Genomic DNA, 18,419 nt, shown 5'->3' on the forward strand with positions numbered 1-18,419 from the left:
AACTACCATACAACCCAGGAATCCCACTACTGGGCATATACCCTGAGAAAACCATAAGTCAAAAAGAGTCATGTACCAAAATGTTCATTGCAGCTCTATTTACAATAGCCAGGACATGGAAGCAACCTAAGTGTCCATCAACAGATGAATGGATAAAGAAGATGTGGCACATATATACAATCGAATATTACTCAGCCATAAGAAGAAATGACATTGAGTTATTTGTAGTGAGGTGGTTGGACCTAGAGACTGTCATACAGAGTGAAGTAAGTCAGAAAGAGAAAAACAAATACCGTATGCTAACACATATATATGGAATCAAAAAAAAAAAAAATAAAGGTCATGAAGAACCTAGGGGCAAGACGGGAATAAAGACGCAGACGTACTAGAGAATGGACTTGAGGATATGGAGAGGGGGAAGGGTAAGCTGGGACAAAGTGAGAGAGTGGTATGGACGTATATACGCCACCAAATGTAAAATAGATAGCTAGTGGGAAGCAGCCACATAGCACAGTGAGATCAGCTCCATGCTTTGCGACCACCTAGAGGGGTGGGATAGGGAGGGTGGGAAGGAGGGAGACGCAAGAGGGAAGAGATATGGGGACATATGTATATGTATAACTGATTCACTTTGTTATAAAGCAGAAACTAACACACCATTGTAAAGCAATTATACTCCAATAAAGATGTTAAAAAAATAAAATAAAATAAAATCCCACCAAGTGCAAAAGAAAAAAAATTAAAATTAAATAAATAAATAAATAAAAATAATCAGGTACCACTACCCATCTACTAGAATGGTCAAAATCCAGAAGAGTGACAACACCGAATGTTGGCAAGGATGTGGAGCAACAGAAACTCTCATTCATTGCTGGTGTTAATGAAAAATGGTACAGCGATTTTGGAGGACAATTTGGTGGATTCTTACAAGAGTAAACTTATTCTTACCATACAATCTCCAATCATCCTCCCTGGTATTTATCCAAAGGAGCTGAAAACTTAAGTTCACACAAAAACCTGCATGCAAATGTTTATAGCAGCTTTATTCAAAATTGCCAAAACTTTGCTTTTTGAAAGCAACTAAGACATCCTTCAATAGTTGAATGGGTAAACAAACTGTGGTACACCCATACAATAAATATAATTTAACAATAAAAATAAATGAGCTATCAAGCCATGAAAATACACGGAGGAAGTTTAAATGCATGTTGCTAAGTGAAAGAAACCAATCTAAAAAGGCTACATACAGTATGATTCCAACTAATGACATGGAAGAAGCAAAACTATAAAGACAGTAAAAAAATTAGTGGTTGCCAGGGGTTCAGGGCAAAGAAAGGAGGGATAAGTGGCTGGAGCACAGGGGAGTTTTTAGGGCAGTGAAACTATGCTGTGTGATACTGTAATGGTGGAAACATATCATTATATATTTGTCAAAACCCATGGAGTGTACAACATAGAGAATGAACCCTAAATTATGGACTTTGGTTAATAATAATGGCTCACCAATTACAAGACATGTACCATACTAATGCAAGATGTTAATAATAAGGGAAACTGTGTATATGGGGGGGGGTGAAGAAGTATCAATATATGGGAACTCTGTGCTTTCTGCTCAATTTTTCTGTAAACCTAAAACCCTCTGAAAAATACCTTATTAATTAAAAAAACGTACTACAAAGTATCTTTAAGTGAGTCAGTGTGATTCTAGCACACAAATAGAGAGATTAATGGAATAGAAAAGAAAGTCAAGAAATAGGTCCAAGTACATATGCCAATTTAGAATATGATAAAAGTGGTTATCTCAAATCACTGGAAAAGATGGAACTTTTTAATAAATGGTGATGGGACAACTGGGTAACCATTCAGAAATATTAGAGCAACTCCTCATATCATACATAAGAATAAACTTTAAATGGATCAGAGAACTAAATCCAAGAAGAACAAAACCATGCAAGCACTAGAAGAAAATATGAATGAATATCTTTACAATTTGGTTACAGGGCAGTGGTTCTCAACCAGGGACAATTTTGACCCCAGGAGACATTCAGCAACGTCTGAAGACATTTTGGTTGCCACAACTGTTAGAGTCCTACTATCATCAAGTGAGTAGATGTTAGGGATGCAGCTAAACATCCTACAGTGCACAGGACAGCTCCTCACTGCCTGGATAACAAAGACTTATCCAGCCCAAAATGTCATCAATGCCAGTTGAGATATTCTGGAATAGGGAAAGGCTTCTGACTATCACTCAAAATCTAGATGCAGTAAAAATATTGATGAATTTGACTAATAAAAATTTTTTAATTTGAGAAGTTTTTATTTTTAACAAATTTAATATTTAATTTCCCCCTAATATTCTGCATTTTGTTTTTTCATCATAATTATGTAATAGAAAGAAAATGTGAAGAGTTTTTTTCACTAAGTTCTGTGTAGATGCCCCCAAATCCACTCTTGTTTCCTACAATGAGCCATACAAATATTAACATTTTCTGTGTGGGCCATGATGAGAACAATTTTGAGAACTACTGCTATACATAACGTCCATTTGTGTCTTAAATAATTTCTAATCTGCTTATCTGAGTGTCCTCCTTATAATATCTATGTTTGTGTGTGTCTATATGTATGCATGTGTAGGTGTGTCTTGCAGGTTTCCTGGGGCAAATATATTTTATATTTAACATTTATTCAGTTCCAGGCACTGTCCTAAGTGCTTTACATATATTAACATATTTAATCATCACCACAAACCTAGGAGATAGGTTCTTTTTTATCTCCATTTTACAGATGACACTGAGACAAAGCAGTCACTTGCCCAAAGTCATACTGCTACTTAGTGGTGGAGCTGAGGAAGGATTAATTAACTGCCTGATAAATATTCTCTATTATGGTGTTCAAGAAAAGTGATGTTGAACTGCTTAAAAAGCTTAATTGATTCCACATATATGTGTTGGCATACGGTATTTCTTTTTCTCTTTCTGACTTATTTCACTCTGAAGAACCTAGGGGCAGGACAGGAATAAAGATGCAGACGTAGAGAATGGATTTGAGGACACAGGGAGGGAGAAGGGTAAGCTGGGACGAAGTGAGAGAGTGGCATGGACATATATACACTACCAAATGTAAAATAGATAGCTAGTGGGAAGCAGCCACATAGCACAGGGAGATCAGCTTGGTGCTTTGTGACCACCTAGAGGGGTGGGATAGGGAGGGTGGGAGGGAGGGAGACACAAGAGGGAAGAGATATGGGGATATAATGTATATGTATAGTTGATTCACTTTGTTATAAAGCAGAAACTAACACACCATTGTAAAGCAATTATACTCCAATAAAGATGTTAAAGAATAAAATAAAATAAGAATTTTTAAAGCTTAATTGATTTCAACTTTTATGTTTATGTTTTGTTAAAACGATTTATTTTTGGACCAAGCTTCTTTTATTTTTTAAAATTGTGGTAAGAATACTTAACTTGAAATCTACCCACTTAAGTTTTTAAGTGCACAGTACAGTATTGTTGGGACTTCCCTGGTGGTCCAGCGGTAGAGAATCCACCTTCCAATGCAGGGGACTCGGGTTCCATCCCTGGTCGGGGAGCAAAGATCCCAAATGCCACAGGGCAACTAAGCCTGCGCACCACAACTACTGAGCTTGCACGCCTCAACTAGAGAGAGAGAGAAGAAATTTTGAGTTTTCTTGGCATGCTGTACTATAGAAAGGGGACTTCAAGAGAGAGTGGGTCAGTCACCCCCTTCATTTGCACATACATACCAAGGCATGGAACCATGAACTCATACAGGAACTTGGACTTGGGATCTGCAGAGTCAAGCAGAGGAAACAAAAGACAACATTAGAGGAAAATTACCGAAGTTGGTGAAGGTTCTCTTCCTTTGCCTGCACTAGCCATAAGTAGTGAGCAAAAGGGAGCCCAGGGTGCATTCCTTATAGCCTTGGCCGCCTGGGGAAACATACAAATCTTGGTTCACAAAGCTGACAACAGCAGCCCTAGAAGGCAGACAGGTACACAAACCCAGATTCTTTCCTTGTTTCCACTTCTCCCAACAGAAACAGAGATTGCAAAGTGTCCAGAACAGGAGTTGGGACAATATATCACATCCTTTTTGGAAAGCAAATTAACTATTAGAGCAGGGACCAGCAGACCCCAGAGAGTGAGAACCCTCCCAGGGTTCTCGTGATCTCTACCATGAGGGTGTCTTACAGCTCGTGTCCTTTACAAGGTGAACATGAGACGAATCAGAGCTGGGGGACTGGGAGACATGGAGGCTTTCAAGGAAAGGCTGCTTTCTTTTATCAGGTTTTACTAAGTGTAACAGAGGTAATAGCACAAAGAAGAAAGGTGAGCATATCAGATCTTAGTTTTACAAAGTTGAGGGAGCAAAAACTGGACATTTAAATTTTGTGGTATGAGATAATCTACCCTGGAAGCATTGAGAAAGGACTCATGGGAAGGTTAGATGCCTCATGCCCCACAAGGGAACACAGCTGAGAAACATGCAGAAAACAAAAACATTTTAGACCACAATCAAGAGGTTAGACTGGCAAATGGATGATCTACATTCAGGTTTACATACTGAACCAGCAGAGGCAGCACTACTTCTGAATTCTCCTTCAGGAGAATAAGGAGACTTTATGTTCAAGAAAGGGGGTGGGCGTGGGGAGTATTGCTGATGCTGAAGTCACAAAACCAAGAGAGGCAAAGGAAGGCCCTGGAGGTCTGGTGGTGCCAGATGGGCTTTAAGATACACTGACCTAAAAGGGCCCACGGGAGTCTGAACTAGACAAGGGACTGGGGGATGTGGGAATCCCCTTCAGGATTGGTGGGAAACCTCTCCACACTTCCCCCAGTGTCTCTTAAAGGGCCAGTACCAATCTTTGCTTCAGAATTCCTTCAGAATCCTGCTTGTGGGTTGTGCATGTCACTCCTAGGAGGATTAGGATCCTGAGATTCATCCCTTTTCTTACCCATTCTGCTCAGAAATGTCTTTGCATAGTCTGGGTCATAGATATAGAAAAATGCCTGAAAGGGCCCAACCCAGTGAGGAAAGGCACAAGGGTATTTTTCTATAATCTCCTCAAGCTTCTCCATTTTACCATTCTGAAATATCTGCAGTGAAAAAAGTGAAAGAAATTAGAGAAGCCAGCCAGTCTGGACTCATCCCGTTTACAGCCGCAAGTTCAGCTCAAGGCCTGGATGAGGTCCCACAGGTAGAGGGCCTTGACCCTTTTTCTGGAAGTGAGTGAACACACATTCCTTGGGATTTCCAAGCCTGGGGTATAATTTTCTAAACAAGGTTAGTGTATTCATCTTTTCAATGTAAATATTTGTTGTATCCCCAGACCACATCACTGTTGAATGACATATACTGTGAGCTGCTTTTCCAAGTGAGAAGGTGAAGTTAGGAAAGTCACACACTCTGCCTCACCTGCCAATGTCACATAGGTTAGGAGTGGAGTCTGGAAGCTGAAAAAAATGTTTTTACGTGGGAAGGAAAAAATGTTAGTAGACTGAACATGACCCACCATCCAGCTCACCATTCCCTCTCTGTAATTACTGATGACTGATTCTTTCTCATGACTTAATAGTAAGTGCTTCTCTAAAAACCTGCCAATTCCATCTACAAAAAAACCTAATTCTTTTCCATTATAACAGCAGAAGGCTCTTTTTCACAGGTGTGTAAAGCTAGAAGCAAACTCAAAAAACAAAACTCTGAGCTTCCAACATTTATAAATTAGTGTATAAACACTGCCATCAGAGATGAACTTTTTGCCTTGATAAGCAGATTACTATGGCTCATTTAAATAGTAGATAAGCAGATTACTATGGCTCCTTCTGAGTAGGAGGTAGATGGGCCTCAGGCTGAGCAGTTGGAGCTTGTCTCCTGCTGACATTTCAAAGAAAAGACAGGAGGAGAGAGGAGCTGAGTTCTGCTAGAGTAAAAAAATAAGATGACCACATTTTTTGGAATAAAGGAGACTTCCCAGACCACACATGTGCAGAAAAGATCCTCAGGGGTCAGGGAAGGGAGGGGGCACCAACCCATAATATGTCCTGCCAACCTCCCAGAGACTCTTGCGCTGGAATCCATCTTGGCTAAAAGATGTGTGTGCACATCGGGTAGGGCACTGAGTCAGACCAGATATGAGCAATGAGCAAGATGATTGGCCAGAGGAATCCTGCAAGATGATTGGCCAGAGGGAACCTGGAAAACTGCCCCCATATAAGCAATTTAAGCCACCCCCAAAGCACAACTCTCTCTCTGAGCCCACCCATGTGTCCTTTTCACATGTACTCTGCTTCTAATAAATGCTTTACCCACTTTACTATCTTCATCTCTTTGCTGAATTCTTTCTTCAAAGAAGACAAGGACCAAGGTCCCATTTCAAGCCTGCTGACCCTCGTGGTCTACTGGTTAAGGATTTGGCACTCTAACCAACGTGACCTGGGTACGATCCCTGGTTGGGGAACTAAAATTCCGTTTCAAGCTGACGCAGCCCCCCCACCCCAGATCACTTCTAAATCACTGACAGTAAGATCCATTTACATCTGCTTGTTGTATAAAGTGGGTAGGTGGAGGGGCACCTGTGTGTGTGTGTCTGGTTGTGCCTAGCTATGCATTTGAGCACAATTGTGGGGGGCCTGACTTGCAAAGAAATCTTAAAGCTGGCAAGTTCTTCCTTGTGTGACCAATCACAGAATTTGCCACGTGATTGTTTGTTCTTTCCCTCAGAAAAGGTGGAAAACTTCAGTTCCTAATTTCCTCTTTTACCAGCTAGCAGCTCTAACCCATGAAGTGTTCTCTGGATAGTTTAGGGCCCCTAAAACATTGAGACTATTGAAATCTAGTTCCTGAAATGCTGCACACTCTGTTTTGCTAACATTCCCACAATCAAGCCAGTGACAAGGGCCCACCAACAGTGCAAACGGTGTTTTCCAACAACGTAAATACTTATACATTTGCAAACAATAAACAGATGAGTATTTATTAAGTGCCTATTATATGTGCCAGGCGAATAGAGATGCAGAGAAATATAAGACAGGCGAGGTCTTTGCCCTCATGGAAAGTGTAACTTAATATGAGGAGTATTTCTTTAGGTTTGAAATTGTCATAGATGCCCTCAGCCATAAGCATTTGGTTACACTTTTAGTAACTCTTGCCTGGACAAAAAGGACAGAAAGCTATCGTGAATCTTGTAATAGATGAATTTATATTTCTTCATCCACAAATATAAATACATTTGAAAATAAGTATCACACATATTTAGGAAACACTGTCCAGAAACATTCGAAAAATGCTTAGCCCCTGAAAAATAGTAATAGCTAACATTTACCAAGCACTACGATGAGCTAGGCGCTGCTGTTGACCGAAAAAAAATGCACAACCTAAAAGCTGAGAATTATGTTTTAGTTGGCAGACAAAACTGAGGACTTAAGCCCAGAACTCAGCCTCTCAGATAGCTCTGAGAAACTGCTCCCAAGAGGTAAAGGAGGAACCAGGATATGTAGGAGTTTTTGTAAGAAAGATCAGGTAGTTGAAACTTCAAAAGATTACTGTTAATTAAAGAAAACCAGATCTCAAGTTAAGGAATTTGGCACTTTTCTATGTATCAGAAGATGCAAGAGTCTGGGTTCCTTGAGATCATTCATTTGGTATGCACGTCAGCTGTCTGGGAACAGTATCCTGATTTTCTCCATCCTGAGTCCCACTGGGGGTGGTTGCAGCTGTTGAGGACTTGGCAGCCGGCAGCCCATTTGTCTCCATCCTGAGTTCCTTCAGGGCTAACCGGGGTGGCTGTAGTGGCTTGATGGCTCTAACCTCCTCTGTTTGCTGACATGGTGGGCCACATTTTTTTACTCACACTGCCAAGTGCTTTCCATGCTTTATATTATTTAATCTTTACATCAGGAACCCTATGAAGCAGATAGGATTGCAATCTCCATTTTACAGATGAGGAAATTGAACCTTAGAGAGGTTAAGTAATCTCTCCCAGATTATGTAGCCAGCAACTAGTAGTAAGGATTCAAACCTGGGTTGAACTATGGAGCCCAAGTGCTACTTCTCTACACAGACTTTCCCTGAATTACTTACAAGCATACACACACACACACACATACCCTGCATAAACACACACTAGGTCCCCCACACTGGCTGGGATACACTGGCCTACTGAATAAATGTCAGTCTACCTGGTCTATTCTTTGTAGTCAATAAATCTTTGAATGAATGAATTTATTTAGCATCCAATATATGTGAGCATTCAACAAAGTAGTCTTTTTATTGAAGTATAGTTGATTTACAATACTGTGTTAATTTCTGCTGTACAGCAAAGTGATTCAGTTATACATATATACTTTCTTTTTTATATTCTTTTCCATTATGGTTTCTCAGGATATTGAATATAGTTCCCTGTGCTATAGAGTAGGACCTTGTTTATCCATTCTACATGTAATAGCTTGCATCTGCTAACCCAAAACTCCCAGTCCATCCCTCCCCCACCCCCACTCCTCCTTGGCAACCACAAGTCTGTTCTCTATGTCTGTGAGTCTGTTTCTGTTTTGTAGATAGGTTCATTTGTGTCATATTTTAGATTCCACATATAAGTGATACTATATGGTATTTGTCTTTCTCTTTCTGACTTACTTCACTTTGTATGATAATCTCTAGTTGTATCCATGTTGCTGCAAAGGCATTATTTCATTCTTTTTTATGGCTGAGTACTATTCCATTGTATACAGGTATCACATCTTCTTTATCCATTCATCCGTTGGTGGACATCTAGGCTGTTTCTTGGCTATTGTGAATAGTGCTGCTATGAACATAGGCATGCATTATCTTTTTGGATTATAGTTTTGTCTGGATATATGCCCAGGAGTGGGATTGCTGGATCATATGATAATTCTATTTTTAGTTTTTTGAGGAACCCCCATACTGTTCTCCATAGTGGCTGCACCAACTTACATTCCCACCAACCGTGTGCGAGAGTTCCCTTTTCTGCACATCCTCTCCAGCAACAAAGTAGTTATTGAACACCTACTATGAGGCAAGCACTAGCTTTATAGTGGTGAACAAAGACTCTCCTCTCACAGATGCTATATTCTAGTGCGGAGAAGGGGAGTGTGGATGAAAAATGTTGCCTGCCATATCAGCAAACAAAGGATGTTGAAGCCATCAAGCCATCAGCCACTACCACTGCCCCCCAACAGTGAGCCTGAGGGAACGCAGAATGGGAAAGAACAGGATGCTGCACCTGGATAGCTAAAGTGCACATCAAAGGAATGATTTCAATGAGCCCAGACTCTTGCATCTTCCCATACATAGAAAAGTGCTAAACTCCTTAAGTTGAGATATCTGGTTTTCTTCATTTTATTATTATTAATATTATTTTTGGTCACATGTGCAGCTTGTGGGATCTTAGTTCCCTGACCAGAGATCGAACCCGTGCCCCCTGCAGCGGAAGCTCGGCGTCCTAACCACTGGACAGCCAGGGAATTCCCCTGGTTTTCTTTTTTTTTTTTAATTAATTTATTTTATTTATTTATTTTGGGCTGCATTGGGTCTTCGTTGCTGTGTGCGGGCTTCTCACTGAGGTAGCTTCTCTCTGTTGCAGAGCACCGGCTCTAGGTGCACGGGCTTCAGTAGTTGTGGCTCGTGGACTCAGTTGCTCCACGGCATGTGGGATCTTCCCGGACCAGGGCTCGAACCCATGTCCCCTGCATTGTCAGGTGGATTCCTAACCACTGTACCACCAGGGAAGCCCTCCCCTGGTTTTCTTTAATTACCAGTAATCTTTTGATGTTCCAACTACCTGATCTTTGTTGCAAAACTCCTACATATCTTGGCTCCTCCCTTACCTCTTTGGAGCAGTCCCTCAGAGCTACCAGAGAGGCTACCTCCCAGGCTTGAAGTCCTCAGAAAGTCCACCGAATAAAATATAATTCTCAACTTTTAGGTTGTGCATTTTTTTTTCAGTCAACAGGAGTGTATAGTACCAGAGTATATAATATGATGTCAGAGAGTGATAAGTGCTAAGATAATAAAAACAAAGTTAGGGATAGAGAGTACTGGAGGCCCTATTTTAGCTTGAGTGACATTTGTTCAAAGGCCTGAAAATAGTGCATGGAGCATTCCAACCAGAGAAGAGCATATCCAAAGCCCTGAGGGAGCCCTGAGGGAATTTGCTTGCCATGTTTGAGGAATAGTGGGAAGACCAGTATGACTGGAACAGAGCAAGGAATGAAATTTCTGGTCTTATAGGGAATTTTCACTACACACACATTTTCCTTCTGGAACCTTATGACTATACCTAAAATGTTACTGTCTATGTGAAGTAGTTCCATCCTTTCCTTGCTAAGTGATGAATCCACTAAGTGATGAATCCACTAAGTGATGAATCATCAAAAGGAACATAAAAAGTAAAAAAAAGGTAAATAGGCAGGGTTGGGGATATTAGCCAGCTTGATATATCAGCCACCTCTAATCTTCAAAACTCTGATAGAGGCATCTCTAAAATATTCAAAAAATAATCTAGTGACAGTCAAGAGGGATATGGACTTTAAAACACTATGAATACAATTAAAAATCTGAAAATAAAACATTCAGAAATAAATTTAACAGAAGAAATGTAAAACTCATACAGCAAAAGCTACAAACCATTGCTGAAAGAAATTTCTAAAAACTTAAATAAAATGAAGGACAGCCATGTTCATGGATCAGAAGACTCAATGTTAAGATGGCAATACTTCCCAAATTGATCTGCAGATTCAATACAGTTCCTATCAGAATCACAGCTGGATTCTTTGTAGAAATTGACAAGATGATCCTAAAATTTATATGGAAACCAGAGGTATCCAGAACAGCCTTATTCTTGAAAAAGAACAAAGTAGGAGGACTCACACTTCTTGATTTCAAAACTTACTATAAAGCAACAGTAATTAAGACAGTGGTATTGGCATAAAGATAGACATATAGCTCAATGGAATAGAACTGAGAATCCAGAAATAAAACTTCACATGTACAGTCAACTGATTTTTGACAAAAGTGCTGTGAGATAATACAAAAATAATTGTACATATTATTATAATTATATATATATCTGCTCCTGGTTCCTGGCACAGAGCTCCTAAAACCCTTGTAATTCTTAAGTGATAAGAGCACTGGGAACATCTTTTGTTCCAATATTTGATCTTTGACCCCAGTTCCTGACAGAGTTCTTAAATTCCTTAGAATTTCCTGGGTGATACCAGTGTCTTTTGTCCTAACGAGATGACTCTTGGTGGGCTCCTGGATGGGGGATGGCCACCAGAAAGACCAAACCATGATTAGAAACTTGGAATCTTCAGTCCCTCCTCCCATTATCCAGAGATGGAAGAAGGGCTAGAAATGGAATTAATGATCATTCACGCCTACATGATGAAGACTTCATAAGAATCCCCAAAGTACAGGGTCCAAAGACCTTCTGGGTTGATGAACAGGTGGTGGTGCTGGGACAGTGGCACACCTGGAGAGGGCATGGAAGCTCTGTGCTCCTTCCCACACACCTTGTCTATGCACCTCTTCCATCTGGATGTTCATATGTATCTTTTATCATATCCTTTTACAATAAACCAGTAAACAGTAAGTAAACTGTTTTCCTGAGTTCTGGAGCTGTTCTAGCAAATTAATCAAAACTGAGGAGATGGTCGTGGGAACCTCAGGTTTGCAGCTGATGGGTCAAAAGCATAGGTAACAACCTGGACTTGCAATTGGCATCTGAAGTGGGGTGGAGGTAGTCTTATGGGGCTGAATGTTCTCTTAATCTGTGGGATCTGATGCTATCTCCAGGTAGATAATGTTAACTGAGTACAGTTGAGGTAAATTGTAGGACACGCAGTTAGTGTCACCGAATTGCCTGATGTGGGGAAAACCCCCACACATCTGGCATCAGAAGTGCTGTGAGTGTGGTAGTAATGTGAGAGCAAAGGAGAAACACAGAAGGAAGACTGGAATCTTCCTACTCAGGTACCACAACAATTCAACTGGGAGAAAGAATAGTCTTCTCAACAAATGGTGCTCGGATAACCGGAATCCACATGCAAAAGAATGAACTTGGACCCCTACTTCACACAATACACAAAAATTAACTCAATATGGATCAAAGTTCTAAATAAAAGAGCTAAAAACATAAAACTCTTAGAAGAAAACATAAGGACTTAGTCTCGGATTTGGCAGTTGTTTCTTAGCTATGACACCAAAAGCACAAGCAATAAAAGAAAAAACAGATAAATTAGATTTCTTTAAAATTAAAAACTTTTGTGCTTTAAAAGACACTACAGAATGGGAGAAAATATTTGCAAATCGTATATCTAATAAGAAAATTGTAGCTAATTTATATCTTTAAAAACTCTCTTACAACTCAGTAATAAAGACACATAACCCAATTAAAAATTGACAAATAATCTGAATAGACATTTCTCCAAAGAAGATACACAAATGGCCAATGAAGAACATGAGAAGGTGCTCAATATCATTAGTCATCAGGGAAATGCAAATCAAAACCATGAGAGACCACTTCATACCTACTAGAATGGCTATAATAAAAAAGACAGATAATAACAAGTGTTGGTGAGGATGTGAAAAAATTGGAACTTTCATACTGCTGATGGGAATGTAAAATGGTGTAGTCACTTTGGAAAAAAACTCTGGTAGCTCCTCAAAAAGTTAAACACAGAGTTACCCAGCAATTCCAATCCTAGGTATATATACCCAATAGAAATGAAAACATACACCCACACAAAAATATGTAAAAAAATGTTCAAATAATAGCCCCAAATTGGAAACAACTCAAATGCCCATCAACTGACAAATGGATAAACAATGGAATATTATTCAGCCACAAAAAGGAATGAAGCATAGATATATGCTACACCATGGATGAACCTTAAAAACATTACACTGAATGAAAGAAGCAAGTTGCAAAAGATCATGTTATTTAATTTCATTTATATGAAATATTCTTAAGAGGCAAATATATAAAGATGGAAAGTAGATTAATGATTGCCCAGGGATGAGTGGATGGGGTGCTTTGGGACTGATAGCTAAAGGGTATAGGTTTTGTGAGGTTTTTTTAGATGATAAAAATATTCTAAAATTGATTGTGGTTATGATTACACAACTCTGTGACTACACTAAAAACTATCTAATTATACACTTTAAGTGGGTAAAAGTTTGTGGTATGTGAGTTATATCTCAATAAAGCTTTACAGAAAACTACAATGAAGCAATTCAACTACCAGCTGATAGAATATAGTAATGGTGTCAGTGAAGAATGGGATTTGCTTTAACAATGGACTAGTGGGTATGTAATAGACAAGCCAAACCAAATAGCACAGAGGGAACAAGAACATGGAAGATACAAAGTACCAGGTGCTGAAGACATGGAATTAAGACAGGTTAGTGTCTTACCCTATAGTGGTCACAGTCTGGTGGTGGAACTTATGTTTCATTTAACAAACACATAGCACTTACAAAGTGCCAGAAATCGTCTCAGTTCTTTTCAAATAACAAATAAATTTATCCTCTGGAAAAGTCAATAACATATCAGTAATTATATTACATGTAAATAGCCTAATTATTTCAAGTAGAAGACAAAGCGTGTCAGATTATATATTTTAAAAGCTTACCTATATACTGCTTACAAAAGACACAAGACAAAAAGTCCAAAAGGTTAAAAATAAAGGATTAAAAGTATCATTTAAATACTAACAAAAAAGTTTGTGTAGTTACACTAATATCAGATAAAGTAGAATTTAAGGCAAGAAGTCTTACTAGATATAAAAAGGAATGGTTCATATATAAAAAGGATTAGTCTACCAAGAAGATATAATAATTCAAAATCTGTATGCACACATACTATATCTTGAAAATTGATAAAACAAAAATGGACATCAAAACTAAAAAAAGAAATAAAGAAATTCACAATAAGAGTGGAAGACTTTAACACAATGTTACTCAAAGCATGGTCCATAAACCAGTCCATGATGAGATAAGTATAGAAACTGAGCATAGCATTTAGAAATTTTTATAGTAATTTGACATTGTTGCAATTTCTGGTTTTTTTTTTTAATGAAAGTAAACATCTACAAGAGATTGGAAAAAAACTGGTTCTTCACTACAAATACTTTGAGAAGCACTACATTAATACATCATTCTCAATAGCTGGTAGAACAGATCTCTTGGGCCATTTTCAGTATTCCCAACTTCTGATTGATAGCTCCTTCTCAACTCCAGTTTCTGGAAGGTAAAAATCAAACTCTACTGAGAAACAGAGTAAGTGGAAGTTGAGGAATGAGAAGTTTAGAAAAAGTTAATCAGGTTAAATTTTTTAAAAAAGTTACATTGAGAGCAGTAACTTAAAGGAGAAGTAGATTAAACAAAGGGCTGGTTCAACCCCAGATTTCCACCCTCTCCCCATGCAATATCCCCTTTAAGTCCCACAACAGATCAGAGGTTTTATTTTCTAGAAAAACTAAACCAGAGAGGCTCTAAGACTGGAAGAAATCAGGCATTGTGGAGGGCAGGGATGAATCATTGGACTAAAAATAGAGGAGTTAAATGAAAGACTGCATAACAAATAATTAGATCCCTAACTCCCTTTTTCTGCTCCCAGAATGCCAGAAGTCATCTGCAATCTCCTAAGTAAAAGGCAGATTCATCTCTAAGAAACTGAAAAAAATAAAATAAAAACAAAACCACAGATACTGGCAGTTTGGGTGTTCCAACAGGTTTGCTCTCAGGGAAAGTTCCCACTCTGTACACAAGACTTCAAACATCTTTAGTGCCTCACTCTAGAAAATGAAATGACAGCCAAAGAGCATCTGACATTTGAGGATAGCCTCCAAGAAGAAAGGCATAAAGCAAAACAAACTGCAGTAGCCAGCCTCCAAAATAGCCTCCACTCATCTCCGAGCTTTTTATATTGTCCCCTCCCACACTGTACACGGATTTGTCAGTGTGACTGATTGTATACAGTACAAGTGATGGTATAAACATTCCAAGATGAGGTTACAAATGATTGCAATTTCCATCTTAGATTCTCTCTCTCTCACTCTTGCTCTCTCACATCTTACTCTGAGGGAAACAAGCTGCCTTGTTGAGAGCAGGGTGACTAACCCTTCCACCTTGCCTGACTGAAGGGGTTCCCAGGAGGTAAAACCTTCAGAACTAAAATCAGGATACAACCAGGTAACCTGGGATGAGTGGGTCACCCTAGTTGTGAGCAGCCCTATGGAAAGGTCCATGTGGGAAGAACTGAAGCGTCCTGGCCAATAGCCTGTTAACAGCAATGTAAGTGAGCTTGAAAGTGGATTATCCAGCTCCAGTGGAGCCCTGCGATGACTGCAGCCCCAGCCAACCCATGCAACCTTAGGAGAGACGCTGAGTCTCTCACAGACTCACCCACCTAATCAATGCCACTCCTAAATTCTTGACCTTCACAAACTGTGTGAGATAATCACCATGGGTTAAGTTGCTAAGCTTGGGGGTAATTTGCTAAGCTGCAATAGATAACTAATACACAAACAGAAAAAACACTGAAAAAAGTTATTAATACTTCAAAAAAGACATGATATAGCATTTCATGAAACAAGATAAGGATTCTATACCAAAGAGGAATGTGTTAAATTGACTGTAGTAATGGCCTCAATTTGTTAATGCCTCCCTGTATTCATACACTTTGATACTGTTCTCCCACACTGACTCGGCCATGTGTCTTGCTTTGGGAGGGTAGCAAACATGACTCAGAGACTTAAAAAGCACTTGCACATTGAAGCTTGGTCTCTTGCTATTCTTGAGACCCCGATACCATGTGAGCAAGGCTGGGCTAACCAGCTGAAGGATAATAAACTAGATGGAAGAGAACGAAGGCACCCAAGGTGACAGCCAGCCTTTACCTGCCCCAGCAGCTGACTGCAGATGCATCAGTGAGCCAAACTGAGGTCAACTGAGCCTGGATCATAACGGCAGAACCTCATAGCCTAGTCCAGCTCAAATTGCTGACCCACAGAATCATGAGCTAAATAGCTGGCTGTGACTTAAGCCACTAAGTTTTAGGGTGTTTTTTTAATGCATCATAAGGAAACTGATGCAAGAATAGATGAAGAATAGGACAGAGCTCTTGGAAATCAAAATTATGACAGTCAAAATTTTTCAATGTTTTAGTAGAAATTCTAGGAAGATAAAATCAAGAAGGAAAGATTTTAAAATGGATCTAGAAGGTTTATATCCAACCAATAGGAGTTCCAGAAAGAGAGAAAAGAGAAATTGATAGAGGTAGGGGACGTATCAAAGAAATTGTAGTATTCACTGTTAATGTCCTGTCCCTAACTCTTCATCCTTACCACCTTAATATATGCCATAATCAGCAACTGCATTTATTAACCTAGGGTTTTTTAGTGGACATTGGAGCCTGCTTTGCTGCCTACATATCAAAAAGAAAAAATAAAATACTTAGGAAGTGAAACTTCCTCCTTTCCAAGTATTGGAAAACTATGTATTTCCAAACAACGAAGTGAAAGACTTATTCATTGAAAATTATAAAACACTGCTGAAAGAAATTTTAAAAGGCATAAATAGGTGGAAACACATCCCATGTTCATGGATTGGAAGATTTAATGTTAAGATGTGAATTCTACCCAAAGCAATCTACAGATTCAATGCAATCCCTATCAAAATCCCAATTATGCTTTTGCAGAAATAGAAAAATGCATTCTAAAACTCATGTGGCATAGCAAAGGACCTTGAATAGCCCAAACAATCTTCAATAAAAACAAAGCTGGATGACTCATTTTTCCTGATTTCAAAACTTACTACAAAAGTACAGTAATCAAAATAGTATGGTTCTGGCTTAAAAACAGACATATAGACAAATGGAATAGGATAGAAAGCTCAGAAGTAAACCCTTTAATATATGGTTAAATGATTTATGGCAAAGGTGCCAGGACCATTAAATGGGGAAAGGTCAGACTTTCAACAAATGTGCTGGGAAAATTGGATGTTCACATGCAACAGAATGAAGTTGTACCCTTACCAAAAATACAAAATATAACCCAAAAGAGATCAAAGACCTAAAACTTTAAAACTCTTAAAAGAAAACATAGGACAAAAGCTTCACAGCATTGGATTTGGCAATGATTTCTTGGATACGACACCAAAGGCACAAGCAACAAAAGAAAAAATAGACAAATTCATGAAATTAAAAAATTTTTATACATGAAAAGACAGTATCAACAGAGTAAAAGGACAATCCACAGATTGAGAGGAGATATTAGCAAATCATACATCTGAGATCAATATCCAGAATATATAGAGAACTCCTAAAACTCAACAACAAAAAACCACCTGATTCAAAATGAACAAAGGACTGAATAGACATTTTTCCAAAAAGGAAATGCAGATGCCAACAGGCACTTTAAAAGGTGCTCAACGTCACTAATCATCAGGGAAATGCAAATCAAAACCACAAGGAGATATCACCACATACCTGTCAGAATGGCTATCATCAAAAGGACAACAAATAACAAATGTTAGCGAGGATATGGAGAAAAGGGGGTCCTCGTACACTGTTGGTGGGAATTGTAAATTGGTACAGCCGTTGTGGAAAGTATGAAGGTTTCTCAAAGAACTAAAAATAGAACTATCATATGCCTCAGCAGTTCCACTCCTGAGTATATATCCTAAAAAAACCAAAAACACTAATTCGAAAAGATACATGCACTCCAATGTTCACAGCAGCATTGTTTGCAATAGCCAAGGTATGGAAGCAACCTAAGTGTCCATCAACAGCTGAATGGATAAAGAAATTGTGGTATATATATATATATATATACACACACAGTGGAATACTTCTCTCAGCCATAAAAGATGAAATTTTGCCATTTGCAACAATATGGATGGACTTGGAGGGCATTATGCTAAGTGAAATAAGTCAGACAGAGAAAGAAAACTACTGTATGATATCACTTATATGTGGAATATAAAAAATACAACAAACTAGTGAATAAAACAAAAAAGAAGCAGACACAGATATAGAGAAGAAATTAGTGGTTACCAGTGGGGAGGGGGGTGGGCAATATAGGGGTAGGGGGAAAAAGGGTTATTAGGGGATCATATGAAATCGTGTGTGAAACTTTTGAAAATTGTAAAGCACTACAGAATTTAAAGAATTTTCATTCAGGGACTTCCTTGGTGGCGCAGTGGTTAAGAATCTGCCTGCCAATGCAGGGGACACGGGTTCGATCCCTGGTCCGGGAAGATTCCACATGCCGCAAAGCAACTAAGCCCGTGCACCACAACTACTGAGCCTGCGCTCTAGAGCCCGCGAGCTACAACTACTAAGCCCGCGTGCCACAGCTACTGAAGCCTGTGTGCCT

General features: G+C 39.1%; 1 long non-coding RNA gene across 1 annotated transcript; it reads right to left on the reverse strand.

Moving 5' to 3' along the window:
• Positions 1-574: 574 nt before the first annotated feature.
• Positions 575-9,507, reverse strand: LOC309606454. The gene is made up of 2 exons (XR_014231835.1): positions 3,767-9,507; positions 575-3,659 (listed from the first exon to the last, which is right to left on the reverse strand). It is a non-coding gene; the product is annotated as an uncharacterized lncRNA (long non-coding RNA).
• Between the last annotated feature and the right edge of the window lie 8,912 nt (positions 9,508-18,419).

Source organism: Balaenoptera borealis, assembly GCF_965194805.1.
Source record: "Balaenoptera borealis genome assembly, chromosome: 1".
Lineage (NCBI taxonomy): Eukaryota > Metazoa > Chordata > Mammalia > Artiodactyla > Balaenopteridae > Balaenoptera > Balaenoptera borealis.